General features: G+C 43.2%; 1 protein-coding gene across 1 annotated transcript in view; it reads left to right on the top strand.

Moving 5' to 3' along the window:
* PDE7B (phosphodiesterase 7B) overlaps positions 1 to 16,314 on the top strand; it is an 891,171-nt gene that overhangs the window by 126,242 nt on the left and 748,615 nt on the right. The gene's annotated exons all lie outside the window — the stretch shown is intronic.

Below are 16,314 nucleotides of genomic sequence, written 5' to 3' on the forward strand. Positions count from 1 at the left end.
ACAAGAATTCCTGATTTAAAATATGCAGTGCTGCTGACTAGCTCTGCCTGCATTTACTAATTCCAGCATATTACTAATTTTGAGCAAGCAAATCTGCACAGCTCACTGGAATTAGTTACATAACAGTTCAGTACATTTACTCATTTTGGACAAAAAATTGCTGTCTAATTCTCAGGAATCCTCAAGAATATCACTTTTTAGGACCATTGTAAAGGTCTGAGGGGCATATTTATACTCCGTTTGCGCTGAATTTGCGTCGTTTTTTTCGACGCAAATTTGACGCAAAACTAACTACATATTTATACTTTGGCGTTAGACGCGTCTAGCGCCAAAGTTCCTGGAATTAGCGTCATTTTTTTGCGTGAACACCTTCCTTGCGTTAATGATATGCAAGGTAGGCGTTCCCGTCTTAAAAAATGACTCCGATGCTATTGCGTCGGATTTATACTCCCAGGCAAAAATGACGCCCGGGAGTGGGCGGGTCTAAAAAACCCGCATTTGCGCCGGATTTTAGCGCCTGGGTCAGGGCAGGCGTTAAGGGACCTGTGGGCTCAGAATGAGCCCAGAGGTGCCCTCCCCTGCCCCCAGGGACACCCCCTGCCACCCTTGCCCACCCCAGGAGGACACCCAAGGATGGAGGGACCCACCCCAGGGACATTAAGGTAAGTCCAGGTAAGTATTTATTTTTTATTTTTTTGTGGCATAGGGGGGCCTGATTTGTGCCCCCCTACATGCCACTATGCCCAATGACCATGCCCAGGGGACAGAAGTCCCCTGGGCATGGCCATTGGGCAAGGGGGCATGACTCCTGTCTTTGCTAAGACAGGAGTCATTTCAATGGGGGATGGGCGTCGTTAAAAAATGGCGCAAATCGGGTTGTGGCGCTTTTTTTGCCTCAGCCTGACTTGCACCATTTGTGGACGCCCATACGCCATTTTCCCCCTACGCCGACGCTGCCTGGTGTACGTCGTTTTTTTTAACGCACACCAGATAGCGCCGGCGGCTAATGCCGGTTAACGTCATTCAATAAATACGGCGCCCGCATGGCGCTTCAGAATGGCGTTAGCCGGCGCTAATTTTTTTGGCGCAAAACTGCGTTGGCGCAGTTTTGCGTCAAAAAGTATAAATATGGGCCTTAGTCTTCTTAGACTCCTCCACATTGGACTCCTCCATTGACTGTTTAATCTGCACTTGCGCTGACATTGAAGGGCATTTAGAAAGCATGGGTCAACTGCACAGCAGATCCCTGCATATTTCTTAGAGAGTGCAGGGCACAATACCGTGATGTGGAATGTGGAATTGCTGGCATGATCTTCACACGTTGCTAAGTCTTGTCGTGATGAATGATCCAGATTGGAATTGCTCAAACACTATCTTGTGAATGTGATGTTTTGGGGTGGGTGTAGCTCGCTTAATTTTGTGTAGTATATTCATGCAGAATAGCTGAGGATACTACAGGATTACACTTGAATCATGCAAGAAGAGTAATTCTGAGTTTAGAACTATTCCTTACCACAAAATTCCCCTTCACTTACCAAATGGACAAGAAATAGTGGTAAACGCAACAGAACGTGAATGGCAAGTGTGAGCCATTGCTCACTAAACGTACCTTTAGGGTGGGGTTTTCCCCTAATTTACTACCGGCATTTAGCTCTATTTTCTCAGTGCAAAATGTACCATGCATTTTTCCCAAGAAAGTGCTAAATGCAGCAAAACACGAATAGCGAGCATGAGCCGTCACTCTCACATGCTGCGTGTGCTACTGCGGTAGGATTTTTTTCCACCAAATTACTGTTAATTATGCGGGTAGGAGTAATCGCATAATTATCTGTAATTCACCATCAGAGTAATGTGGAATTACTAAAATTACTTCAATTACCCCTTCCTAATCGAAGTTCTGCCTATGCCTAGTGATGTTTAAAAGGATGTAGGTGTCCTTAAAGAAGTATTCTTTCTCTTCTTGAATATTGCGTATACATATGTAATGCTCCTGAAAAACATTCAATTTTCTATTGATTTTTGCGTAGGGGTCAGACATGCATTAGAATAGCGGGGTTCCTTGTTAGCCTCATATAATGGCACCCAAACATTATTCCTGAAACAAATAAATGACTAGTGTGTGTTTGTGGGACAGCAGGGTCTGTATATGTTCACTTGGCTTAATATTCATAGTTTGAAAAATAGTGTTATTGTCCAACCTTTCCACAAACTTGCTAGAGAGCTTGTCGCAGCTACTGGACCCTTAGTAGACGTGACTATTGACTGACATTATTTTGTCCTTCAAGACACAGTGGAAACTAAAAAGGAAAGAGTACAGAAGTTCTCAAACTATCTTGCCTTGGTATGTCTAGTTGGCCACCATACCACCACTCATCGGTTCTTCTCACAGAAAACACCTGTTTTCTGCATGAAAAACCATGGTCTTTTTTTAAATGAAGATAGTTGTTTTCATTTACCACCTTATTCTTCTTACCGACACAAGGGTGTTTGTTGACCAAGCTTTGTGTATGACTTGGGTTTCATGTCAGAATGTTGATAACAAATATATTGTCTAACTTGAAATCATAACCTAAATATTTATAAATGTCATTTACAACAGAATATTGTTGTTAGATGATATTTAAGGCACAATATTCTGGTAATATATGGAGTCCCCTGTCTCTCAAAAAATGTTTGTTTTCTCTGAGGCCCTTAAAATCATTTGCTTATTTTTGTATGGACAGCAAGGGATTCTAAACACGTGTATGGTCAGTTAATTCGATTTTATTAATTTTGACCACCAACTGATTCAAAATTCTGTGTCCCCGCCGGCTTATTAATCTTGTTAGTGACTTTTCTGTTAATTTGTTTCAGTGCTCTATAAGCTTTTCAAGGTCTAGCACTTTCATTAGCATAAGTAACACTAATAGGTGTCCACACAATAAAGTATCTTTCAAGAAGATTGTTGCTTTTTATGCTACTCCATATTTTAGATGTAAATGTTACTTCAGGTATGCCCACATAAAGCATTAACTCTTCCCTGAAAAACTGAGAACCATCAGAAGTGGTCTCCAAACACAAATTCCTGTACTCGGCTGAGACCATGCTAATGAGGCACATGCAGGGCTTTAGTGGGAAGAAAACTTCTGTGATTTACATAGTGTGCCACCCAACCGGTATTTTGGTTTCTGTTTGAGCTTTCTGTTAGTGCATCCAAATATATAACACAACAACTGACATACTTAAAACCAGCCTGCGCTATTGGCTTTGTCAGTGGTTGTTAGCTGTTTAAACTAAATGAGTAACAACAAAAATGTTGTTGTAAATAATTGTGAGACAATAAATTAAGGGGTAGTGGTGTTCAGAGTGTCTCAGCCACTCCATCTATATTAGACATGCTTGTCCTTATTCACTCCACATCATATTCATCTGCATATCTTACACCACATCTCCTTCCTCTTCAGTGCCCTCTTTCCACTGTGTAATTAATCCATGTCCTTGCATATCCTTCACCTCACCACAACACAGAACACACTCACCCACCAGGAAGCATTACATTTTCGTTTACGTTTGCCTTGGAAGTATTATCACAAGTGTATACCTCCTTCATACACATTTCCACGTAATCACAATTGCTATTGGAACATTGCTATGTGCGCTCTGCAGAGAGGCCAAGGATTGGATGACCATGTATTCTGAACACCTTTCACACTCACTGTGATGAACTTGCACTGTCTGCAGTCTCAACTTCAGAGCTTTCAGTCGTGGTCCGCTATAAACCTCAGGAGACTATTCAGTTCAAACTAAGCATTACTCAAGAGTCAAATGCTACACAAAAAAAATACAGAAAAATATAATCCTGGAAATAGCTAACATTCATATGGAATGCAACATTATGTAAAATGTGAAATACAACCAGAAACTACATTGATGGCATTGATTCTCTTAGCATTTTTTAAAATCCATAGTAAGAAGTCAATCAGTGTTTGTCACAGGAAAGTTAAGGACATGAATATAGGGCCCGATAGTGAGCTGTTTCAATGTCCCTTTTTAATTATTGCAGGATTGAGACCGCGACATACCAGGCCCACTTAAAACCCTGGGCACTTAATTCTTTTGGGTGCCAAATGTATTTAGAAGCGTCCAAGTGATATTGTTTTGGTTGGAAGTAATCCTAGATTTAAGAAAGGCAAACGGTACCAACTCATCAATTACTGTCTACAAATTAAGGGCCTTATTAATGAAAAGTTAGCCCCACCTTTGCATCATTGTTTGACTATATTTTGTAAGATTGCGCCACTTTTGTGTCAAAAAAGGACACAAAGGTAAAGCTAACGTTTCATAAATCAGGCGCTACGTTCTCTATCTCTCAGCCCCTCGTATGTTGCTGCCTGCCAGAAAGTGTAACAATGGATTCTCTATCAGAGAATCCTCAAAGGGTGTGTATCTCCTGTTTTTGAAAGAAGGGCGAATGATGTAACTTGTTATAGACGCAGTCTTGTTTTATCCCTCTATCTGTCGGACAATCTGGAGTTAATGTGGTTAGTAACTTGCAAGTGCAAAGAAGCAACAATTTCACAACTGCGGAGTCTTCTCCTTGGTGATCTCAATGGTTACCTTTCTCTTTTTAAAAATTGCTGCAGGGCTTTCCTTTTCAAGCATTCTAGAACAAGCCTAGAATCATGCACAACGACGAGAGGATAGCACCGTTCTGAAATAGTCCCTGATCATCAAGATACATCCAAATAAGTTTGTTTAACAGTCTTTTGAAATTGACCTGATTTTAATCTCCTAGCAGAACCATTTCATTTTTAATTGGTGAGTCATGTTGTTTGGCAAATTGAGATGATCCTATCTCTTCCCATCTGCATTGCGTAGACCTCACAGCTCGTGAACACTCTGATGTAAGTCTTTATATCATGTTTTTCACCACTCCACCTCCTTTACTGCACTACATCACTCACCACTTGGAATCTCATCAGAAAGTCTTGAGGTCAAGTGAGGTAAAGTTGGTTGGCAAAAGGGGAAGACAGAATGGATCCTGCCGGAACCAAACTGTTTTCATTCCTACCTTAACTTTCCTTCCTTGTGCACTTGCTATCAGCTCGTGCTCGAGATCCAATGTGCATTACAACAAGGGGCCACAAAATGTTTTCAGTCTATTGCCACACAAATTGTATTGTGAATTGGCAACAGTTGCTGTATGTGCACGACAGTAAGCACTCAGTGATGTTTCCACATCACTGCCTCACACCCTGTTTTTCATATGTTAAAAGTGTGCTGTCCCTGATAGCATCCTAATAAAAAAACGGAGACGGCTAAATGCAAATTGAAGAAGGGCAGCAGCAGTGCTTAATTTATAAAATTAAATTAAAATTAACAAACAAGAAGCTATTAAATAAGTAGATGTAGAGCCAGGTTATCAAATGGAAGTGTTGCTGCATCACATTTATTCCACCTCATGAGGTTTTCTCAGTAAGACATACTTACTCTTCCTGTGCCTATCACATTTTTGTAGGTTGTTTTTAGTCTCTCCTTCCTCCCTTTGTCCATGTTTTCTTATCTTTATCTTTTTCCTTTCTTCACCGTCTTCTGAGTTTTCTCTCTTGATCTTTGCCAAAGTTTAAGGATGAAAGGGAAATCCCACCCCCAAAAGTGAGTTCAAGCACTCGCAAGCTGTGTAACATGGCAAAGCCATGCATGGGAAAGGCCTAAACCAGGCATTGTTTGAAATGGTAGTGTTACTTCTGGTAGTTTTTCTGTTGTCACATACTCCTCCTTCAAAGGGACACCTGTTCATAACCTGGAGGTGATAAAAAAACAAGGGCAGATTTATTAAATTGTTATGCATATTTATTAAACTGTCAAGCAGCGTAGCAGGTCACCTTGCCGCCCTGCGTGACAGGAAAAGGACAGGAATGCGCCATATTTAAAATAATACAGCACATTCTTCCCTTTTCCCAGCGCTGATGCACAATGTGCTGCCTAGCGCCAACGCCGGCACCCTTGCACAATATTGCAAGGGTGCCTGCGTTGTAAGCAAGATTGTTTTTATGCAGGAAAAGACATACCCCGCACAAAACAGTTCCCTGAGGCATTTTCCTCTATGTATGCCAAAGGAGACTAGGAGAAATGAACATATTTCTTCTTGTTACGGCTCACCTAGGGAGGTGTAGCAGTTTTGGTGCGTTCCCAGATCTGCCACTTATGGTAAATCTGGGAGTGCGTCAAAATCCATGGGTGTTGAGTGGGGACACCCACACACCACCTATGGAACGCCTTCCTGGGGCAGAGTCAAGCAATGCAGTGATTTGTGCTGCATTACATTACTCTGGATTCATCAAGCCACTCAGGGCAACCCAAGGTAGCCTCTCATGGCTTGATAAATCACATTTAGTAGTTGCGTCACATTTGCACCCAGTTCCATGGTGCAAAAGCGACGCAACTACTACATAAACAATGCCCACAGTGTGTAAGATAATCATTGATTGCGATGTTTCACAAAGGCTATTGTAAAGATAAACATATTACTTTATGTCCCCACAGAGGGAACTTTCCTTTTTACTGCGCTCATATTACAAGCTTCTGTTTGTATATCTGGCTCAAAATATGGTAGAAAATTGCCAAAAGTTCAAAAATCATCATCACATCAGTGTATATGAGTTTAGCATCCGTGGATGTGTCTCCTCTTGGGGATGGTTTACTTTCAGAACAGAACAAAGCACTATTAGGCAACACCCTAAGTGTTTCACCATAGACTCTAAAACCTTGCTTTATCGTTGTTGTCTCAAAATGATCTTTGTGCATCATGGGCCAGATGTACTACGTGAAAGGCAAAATCGCAGTTTGCTACCACAAAATGGCCTTTTACAACGTACCATCACTATTTTGCGAGTTAGTTACCGAATCACAAAATAGGAATTACGAATTGCAATTAGGATCGGTCGTCCTGAGGGAGTCCCTTCCTAATAACTTTTCATTTTTATTTTTGAAATTCAGCCCATTTTCCTTTAAAAAACAACTGCTTAATTTAAAAAGCAGTAGCCGACATGGTGGTCTGCTGACCCCCGTGTGAGCGCGCCATTCCCAAATGAAAATTAAAGAGGCAGGTCCTTGCGACCCATTTGGGAATCGCAAACAGTGTGGTTAACACTGTTGTACATTTTGTTTTGTGACTCGCAATTTGTGATTCACAAACAGATTGCAAATTGCGAGTCACAAAACAAAAGGTCATACATCTGGCACCTAATCCAGTGAAAAGCATCAGAAACTGAGGCCTTGAATTGATCTCCATCTACGTTGCAGCTCATACGTTGGTGACCTCAACTTGTCTCGACCACGCTAACAGTGTGCCTGAAAGTGAATTGTGTCATACAAAATAAATGTCAGGACAATAAGAGTAAAATTTGCTTTCCCTGCCAGCCACTTACTGGCAACTCTTCTGAGAATGTGAGCTCCTGGGCCAAGCACTGCCAGCAAATAAGATGGTTTATTCGATATGCTGACTGGTGCACCTGGCACCACCTCTGCAGCCTCTTACTCCCCCACTCCTCAGTCAATTTGGACTTTGGAGGATAAAGTACTGGTGCGGATTTTAAGCAGCAAGTGTCATTGGTGCGACAATGTAATTTTGTAGTATCCAACTAACAATCCAATTCCCCTAACCAAACAATAATAATCCACAGAGATACGACCATACTTAGCAGTGATCACTATGCACAGAAACCACTCTGGTGCCAGGTCTCTCCGTGTTCCTCCAGTCTTTTACCCTTTTAATATGCACCCACTTATCAATCAGAGTGCCATAACTATCTATCTATCTATCTATCTATCTATCTATCTATCTATCTATCTATCTATCTATCTATCTATCTATCTATCTATCTATCTATCTATCTATCTATCTATCTAATAACTTTGCACCCATGTTCGCAAAACTTTGCAGAGCTGCTGCCCCTGTTTCGTTGTCGCAGTACTAAATGTTTTGCAGCATTTGGTCAAGGGAGTGCAAAGGAAAAAGGGGAGTCCCAAAATGGGCCCAAAATCAATGCATTGTACATAGACATTTTTATATTGCATAGTACAAAAATGACCAGTCAGCTTTTGATGAAATTGGGCAGCATTGGCTAGTGTGGTGCACACATGATTCCTTTGAGTACTTCAGGTAAGTAGAGTAAGAATTTCTTAAGTTATAAGGTTTCAACTTAATGATATCTTGCAGCACAATACTACTAAAAGGAGCAAGGATGCCCAAAAATAAACTAGACTGCATGTGTAAAGTTTCAGATTTACTGCATGAACAACTGAAAAACACATTGATGGTCACTTGCTAATGGAAACCTATAAACCAATACATAACATTGGTTATGAATAGAATATAGATAGAATATATCTCAATCTATATAAGTTTTCTTTGCATGCTCTCTGGTTCAAAAAATAAAACTGGCCCTACAAGCCAAACAATAAACACCTTTCTTATGCACGCCTGTGCAACAAAATGAAAAATTGACTTAGCAGTATGCCCCACAAACTACTAATTGGAGGGCATGATACTTGGCCACTAGGAAAAAAGTAATCATCTCAATTTTAATAAGAATAAAAATGATTGCCTTTCTTTCACTTTAGCCATCATATGTAGCACATTCCTACTAAAAGTAACAGGGAAGTCCAAAACATAAATTAGACTGCATATGAAATTTTTTAGTTTTTCTACATGAACAATTTAAAGACTAATTTAAGTTCATGCACCACTGGAAACCTATAAAGAAATACATAACAAATAGAATTTATCTACATAGGTTTTTCTTGCATGCTGTCTAGTTCAGATAATGAAAGTGGCCCAACAAGCCAAACAAAAAACATCTTTCTTATGCACCGCTGTGCAACAAAACAAAAGAAATTGCCCCAGCAGTGAGACACATATATGGTCACATAATTTTGTAAATCAATAATCAAATTCATAACAAATACAATAGATAAAAAGAAAGAAATCACATTAAATCCCAAAGATAAGAATTCAGCAAATATTAGCTCCCTAGTAACTTTCCACTCCTTTGATGAATCACCACAAAACTTTAGCAGACCTACAGCATTTTTCTGCATTTTGAGATGATGTCAATTTTTGCGGTGAATCCTTTAGGGAGTGCACATATAAAAAGGATTTCCAAAAAGCGTTTTTCCACCAATGCATTTTCCATAGAAAACAGCTAAATGGATTTTCATGAAATGTGGTAGGAGTATGTATTATGGTGCAGAGATTATGCTTTTTGGGTACTGCAGTTAAGTAGGGTAAGTATTATTAAGTTATAAGGATTTTAAATTAGTGATATGTGCCACTGCTGGACTTTTGCTTAATTTTACAAAGGTTTGTGAAACTACTGCAGTACATGGCTGTAAACTTATTTTAAAATATATAAAAAATGTAAATAAATTGTCCTACCTATTACTACTTAAATAAAGTGGTAACAGGTATGCTTCGACCGAGTCCCACTAACAAAATGTGAAAGAAAGGAAAAGGCCAAAATAAGGACCCCCTGGCCTCCTAGCTCTAGTGGTGGGATCCCATAAGGACCCCCTAGGGCTAAAAAGCATTTTTTTGCTGCAAATGTTGAGAAATTTGTGGCAACATTTAAAAAAACAAAAAACAAGCCTGGGCTCCAGCACTTGTTTCTGTGAGGCCTCTAGATGGGCCAGGTCCCTGGGGTATTTAAATTTTTAATCCAGGGGACCCTCTGGCCCCTCCACAGCCGTGGAGACCACCATATCCACGGGGCTTCAAACATTTGTAAAGGAGGGCCCCGTGGCACCCCTCGCAGCCCTGGGGACCACCACAGCCCAGGGGCTTTAAATCAATATAATGTGGGGGGCTGCATGACAGCCCTATAGACCCCCACCTGCCCGGGACATTTGTCAGAATATGTGCATAGAAGCCACTCACACCCCCGCAGCCCTGGCGACCACCACCTCCCCTGAATGTCTCTGTGATTATGTTCGGGGGCTGTGCTGCCCTCCACAACCCAGTTGACCACCACCTCCCTAGGGCGTTTCTGTGACTATGTGTGGGAGAGCCGCATCCTCGGACAAATATAAAAAAAAGGAAAGGGGACCAATTTCGGATCCCCACAGCCCCAGGGACCACCACCTCGCCGGGGGTAAATACATTTTTGGAGGAGGACCATCCCCCCTCAAGGTGCCAATGATGGCCCTGGGGACCGCCAACTCCCAGGGCTCCTGCTATGTCCAGGGGTCCTCACTTTCGGGACACAGCTGTTTGCAGTGGCTTGACTGCAGCTTTGACAGCTGCTGCCAAGTCACAGCAAACACCCTGCTAGCAGCGAGGGAGAGTTGTCAAACCGTTCTCTCCCTCGCTGTGAACAGAGGTTTCCTCTGTCTCCCTGCAGAGATGTAGGCAGGGAGACAGAGGAAACTGCTCTTACAGAGCTAAAGCAGCTCCCTCTCTGTGAGAGCAATGCAGGCTCCTGCAGGAGGAGGGGGCCCTCTGGGACCGTGGGGGCATTCAGGCTCCCCCTACGGTCCCCAACTTTGTGTCTGGGTGTCCTGGAGGGGGGTCCCAGGTCACATGGCCGGGCCTTGGGGGATGGTGTCCATGATGGGCCCTGGGGAAGGGGCCCGGTGGCCTCCCTCTCCCCACAAAAATAATTAGGTAGCGCCCCTGGGAATGGGGTCCAAGGGTTTGAGATCGACCAGGAAATGCCCTCCCCACCCAAAAAAAATCATAATTAGGCCACACGGCCTCACCTCCCTCCAAAAAACTAAAATAATGTTTAGGCTGGGCTCCGGAGGATGGGGTCCCCGGAGCGAGATCGGCCTGAGGAGGGGGGGCGCACATAGTTGCCCCAAGGTAATTATAGTTAAGACCTAATTTCTGTAGAATTTTTTTTTTTTGCTTTGCTAATAAGAAAATACGACGCTCACTTCAGTGTCTGTCTGGAAAGTTTCAGGGGGAACCTTCAATCAGGGGCAGAGAAAAAGAGAGGGATCAAATTGCTTTTTCCTCATGCATTTTTCCATGGAGATTTTGAACAGGAATAGCGCCCGAACAAGTGGATGGAATTACACCAGATTTGACAGAAAGGTAGCTCTTGGTCCACAAAGCGCCCTTTTTGTTATTTGCTGTAAATCTTTTCAGTAGTTTTTGAGTAATTAAAGAAAAAAACTAATTTGTATATATAGGGACGTGAAGGTCCCATGAAATCCTACCGGTTTCCTTGGCTGCCAGCACTTCAACAAGGAAGTGTTGGCAGCCATGTTGGGACTTTGCTTCAACAGATTCCCTAAAAAAAAAAAAAATGAAAAAGAAGCAATGGGGCCAGGATACCTTGACTCCTTTGCTCTGGTACATGGATCTCAGAGGGACCCCCCAGTTCAAAGCACATTCTTTTTACATTTCGGTGGGAGCTGCGGAACATCCACGTATCCACTGAAATTGAAAAAAGTGAAGCCCCGGGTGGCTAATTCCCTGGAGCATTACAATTTTGAAGAGGGGGGCACCCAGCCCCACCACAGCCTTGGCAACACCCGCCATCTTCCCGGGGCACAACTTGAAATCCAATGAAGGGGGCTGCCTTCCCCCCACAGCCCTGGGGATTGTCACCTCCCCGGGGCAAATTTGTAATCAAATGCGGGGAGCTTCCTGGCTGCCCCACATCCCAGGTAACCGCCACCTTGTGGGGCTCAATTCAAATAATAAAGTTGGTCCTTTACGGACCCCTAGCCCAATGGAGCACCACCTCGCCAGGGCAAAAATGGAGATGTGTGCGAGAGGGCTGCACAGCCCCCTGCAGCCCCAGGGACCACCACCTCCCCGGGGCCAATTTAATATGCTATGCAGGGGGCCGTTTAGCCCCCTCGCCGCAGCCCCGGGGAGCGCCACTTCCCCCGGGCGAAGATACCAGTAAATGCAGGGGGTGCGCTCTCCCCCTACAGCCCCAGAGACCTCCACCTCCCTAGGGAAAATATTTAGTTCTGTGTAGGGGGTCGTGTAGCCTCCCCCGCAGCCCCAGGGACCCTACCTCCCGAGCTAAAATAATAGGGGGGTCCATTTCTGACCCCTGGCCTCGAGGTCACCACCTCCCTGGGGCCAATGTCATATGTTATGCTAGGGGTGTTTGCTTAACCCCCCACCCCACATCCCCAGGGATCACCACCTCCCCGGGCAATACTTATTGGAGGGAGGCCCCTTCACATCATTATGGACACTCTTTCCAGTCCAGACATTTGTGTAACAGCATGATGAATTTTGAGTGTTGTAGTCATGTTTTGCTTCCATTGAACTAGTTAGGCGTAAGGTGTGAAAACAATGATGTGTAGTTAAAAGGTTCAGGGCTAGTAACAGTGACCATAATGTCCTGGAGTGAGGTGGTCACCCTATGTGCTACAGAACCTGTGCATTAAATCATTTGTGCCTTTATCATAAGGCATTGTCCTGAAACCATCAGACGCTCTATCTGCCTAGCAGCTGCTTGTTTAATTAGCATACTGCATAGGAACCCCCCTCAATAACAGTCAACAAAGCCTTCAAGTGGTATTTGTTTAGCACCCAAGGCTCATAAAGCACTTTCCATTTATTTGTCGCCACTCAGGAGGGTAATTATTTCAAGTATTGAACTCTGCTTTTCTGTTGCCCAGACCTTTATAGTCCTCTGTTGCTAGTTAAAAGACAAGTCACTTTATAACTGTGCCTGGACTCTGTGTACAAGCAACACATTTACTACTAATGTGCTTTTATGGCAGGTCCATTTTAAATCTGGCTGTATTGCCCGGTAATGCGCAGCAAAACCTACAAAACTGCTAAGTTGTTAGTAAAAACTATGAGCCTAGAGTGCCAGTTGAATTATGGTTCATCTGTTGTAAGATCTGTTTGCACAATAAGTGTGCCTGCTCAGTTTAAGTCCTTCATGCTTCTTACGACTCGGGGAGATGGAAGCAGTGCTTAGTTTGTGCTGGCTATTGCAGGTGGTGGGTCTGGCTCTCTTTTTTGAGAACTGTGACTTATTTTTCATCATCAGAATTTGATCCACAGCAAGTTAGAGAAAGGCAGAAGAGACAAAAAAAGAGGAAAAGAAACATTGGAAAAGTGTCAGTGGAAGTAAAAATAGATGACAACTCCACGATTAAAATAAAGTAGAATGAAGTGTAGGGTAGTGGAAATAAGGAGCATGAGGTGGAATGAGATGGAATCTAGTCTAGTAAGACCGGGGGGCTGATTTAAGAAAAGTGGCACTGCACCCAGTGCAGCAATACTTTTCTTGTGCCTCTTAGCGCCCCCCCAACCGCCACCATGAGAGCGCTGTATTTAAAATACGATGCACCCTGTCGCAGGGTAGGAGGCAATAGCATCAGAATTCTTGATGGTATTGATGTACTCTGCAGGAGTAGCGCCAAAATCTTGGTGCTAATCCTGCAGAGTCCATAGGGGCCCATTATAAATAGTGGGATGCCCCCTTTTTGACAGGCGTAAAAAGTGCCAAAAAAATGGAGCAAGTAAATCTCTTATATTTCCTTGCACCATTTTTTCACCCTCCCTAACGAGAGAAAGCCCCACTTGCATACATTATGCCTGGCGCAGGCATAAAGTGGTGCAAGGGGTTTACAAAGTGGCACAATGCATGCATTGCGCCACTTTGTAAATATGGCGTGAGTAAAAAGCCACTTTAGCGCCGCCTTAACTTTAAAAAAAGTACGCTATGGTGGTGCTTAGGTGGGGCTAGGGCCTCTTAAATCAGGCCCTTGGTGTTTGGCACCCCTGATAAATGGCAGTGCAGGGAGCAGATACTGTAGAAAATCCTTTGGTCTCTGCACTTATTTATTTATTTATGCAAATGAAGCACTGGATGAATTGTATGGTGCATGCCTCAGTAAAGTGAATATATGTAAAGTGTATGTGGCAGTGACTGAAATGGAGAGTAAGAGCTGGCAGATTGCCGCGGTAATCTCAAACTGGAAGTTTAGTAGTACTTATATACCTCATAATGTCATCATTTAAGGAACAACTAATCACTGCCATAACTTTTGAGTAGTGTGGTGGAGGCAGACGATGCAAGAGAAGCAGACTACAGTGAGCCACACAACTCTGGCCTGGTTACGAATGGACCAGGAAGAGTGGGTATTTCCCACACATGTTAAATGCTGACACCATGTAGTATGGTATGTATCAGGTATGATAAATACCTCTAAGCTTAGTTTTCCTATGGAAATGAGGAATTACAAATTTGGTGTTTTCCCCATCAAATTTGCAATTCAGTATATATAATATGTTGTCACCCAAAAAATGTCTGAGTGTCTGTCCTGCCAAAGCTCACCACCGAAATTTTTCAAAATTGCAGTGTTTATCCCAAATATCAGCTTTCTGACCCCTGCACTAATAGGGGTTTGCACAAGGATTGTAAGTTACCCCATAGGTCACAATCAGGCCCTATGTTGACAGCAGTAACACTGCCTGTGAAGCCTGTTTTTTCAGAGCTTGCTTACAAGCTGCTTTAATTATCTTTTGTAGAAGACCTATTGTGGACCTTATAATATTGACTTTGAGTCAGCCCATTGCTTATCATTGGTCACCTCTCTTGTTAGGATAATTTGCTTGCTTCCTAATCAATGGCTTTCCTTCCCCTTCCTGTGCTTCTCAATGGTCTGGGGCATTGCCTCTTTCCCATCCTTTATTATTGGATGGCTTGTAAACTTCCATGACTCACATCAGGGAACTACATTTTTTGTTTGATTTAAGCCTTCTTTGGGTGGGCATGTGTTTTGCTGCCGCCGCCCCCACTGCTGTCTTGAGTTGCTTCCCCTTTCACATTCTACTCCCTCTTGTGCTCTCTAAGGCCCATATCTATGAAAAATAGTGCAAAACTGCACTAGCACAGTTGTGCATCATTTTGTTAATGCTTGCCACTGTCATTCCTTAACGCGATCTGTGAGCCATATTTAAGAAATGATGCACGATGGTGGTAAGGAATAGCTAGAGTCTCAAAAAAAGACGCTAGCTAGTGAGAGATGGCGTTAGGGGAAATGATGCTAGTGGGTAAAAAATGAAGGTAAGCTGATTAACAGCAAAAAATCTGCCTCTAGTCAGCCTATCATCATTGTTTCATGCACAAGGCGCCAAAAAATGACTCCTGTCTAAGTTACCACCACCCCAATTCCCACCACAGGCGACTAGTGTCCGCAGGACAAACCCAACATACCCAGTGCCAGCCAGGGGTGCCCACGTAAGGGACCCCCAGTGGATCACCACACACATACACATACACTTACCTGTAATTTGCCTGGGATGGTCTCCCTCCTCCTGCAGTGTCCCTGTGTTGTTGGTGGTGATGCTGGGGATTGCGGTGGGCATCTTTGTGCCCATTCCATGGTGTTTTCCCATGGAAATGGGCGTACCAGCACATTAACGCCTGGTCTGATCAGGCATTAAATAATGGCGCTAAGTGGGCTTAGGGCCATTATTTAGGTCCGCCTTCTACTTGCGCGTCGTTTCAGCGTTAGGAGTTAAATATGGCCCAGGAGGCTAGCATCTTTTTTTGGAAGGGAATGCATACCTTGCATCTCATTAAAGCAAGGTGTGTTGGCGCTTCCTAGAAATGGCGCTAACTCCAATGCTTTGATGCTAAACGGGTCTAGCGTCAAAATATAAATATAGAGTTAAGTTAGCGTTGCTTTAGCGACATAATTAATGATGCTAAGGCCACGCTAACCTTCCCATCCTACTTGGCTTTTATTTTAACAATTCCCATCCACTGCATGACCTTCTCTCCCTGCTCACGTCCGACACTTGTCTAAATTTACTTGCTCTCCCTACCTTGATCCTTTCTCCTCTGTTTTTTTATCAAGTGTTTTCTTATTTTTTTTAACAAAGAATCTTAGTCGCAATGGCCAATCTCAATTGACATAGTGCATGCATACATGTCTGTAGAGCTGGTACTGCTCCTGGGGGAGCAAGAGCCGTGGAATAGGTGTGCCAGTGTGCGACCAATGGTCATTGGAATTCTCCACTCCTCTGTAGCTTTCTTGTCCCTCCTGATCATGTTTTTTAGTTTGTTTGTATTCAGAAGGGTCCACTGATTGCACTTTAAAACCAGAACACTACTTTCTGAAAATGCCCAGACATGCTTACATACTCCATCATGCTGGGGACACTGTAGCATCACATGTGTGGTGTCTTTTTTTAATGCCACTGATGTTCAGCATCGACAATACCCTTTTGTGTTTTCCTTTTTGCCAGTGCTGAATAGCTTTGACAAAAAAGCCTTGGCAAAGCAAAAAAGTGGCCTGTTGGCTTTCCCAATGCTTGTTCTTATTTTGGGCCTGCGGGATACC

Source organism: Pleurodeles waltl, chromosome 5, assembly GCF_031143425.1.
Source record: "Pleurodeles waltl isolate 20211129_DDA chromosome 5, aPleWal1.hap1.20221129, whole genome shotgun sequence".
In the NCBI taxonomy this organism is placed as follows: domain Eukaryota; kingdom Metazoa; phylum Chordata; class Amphibia; order Caudata; family Salamandridae; genus Pleurodeles; species Pleurodeles waltl.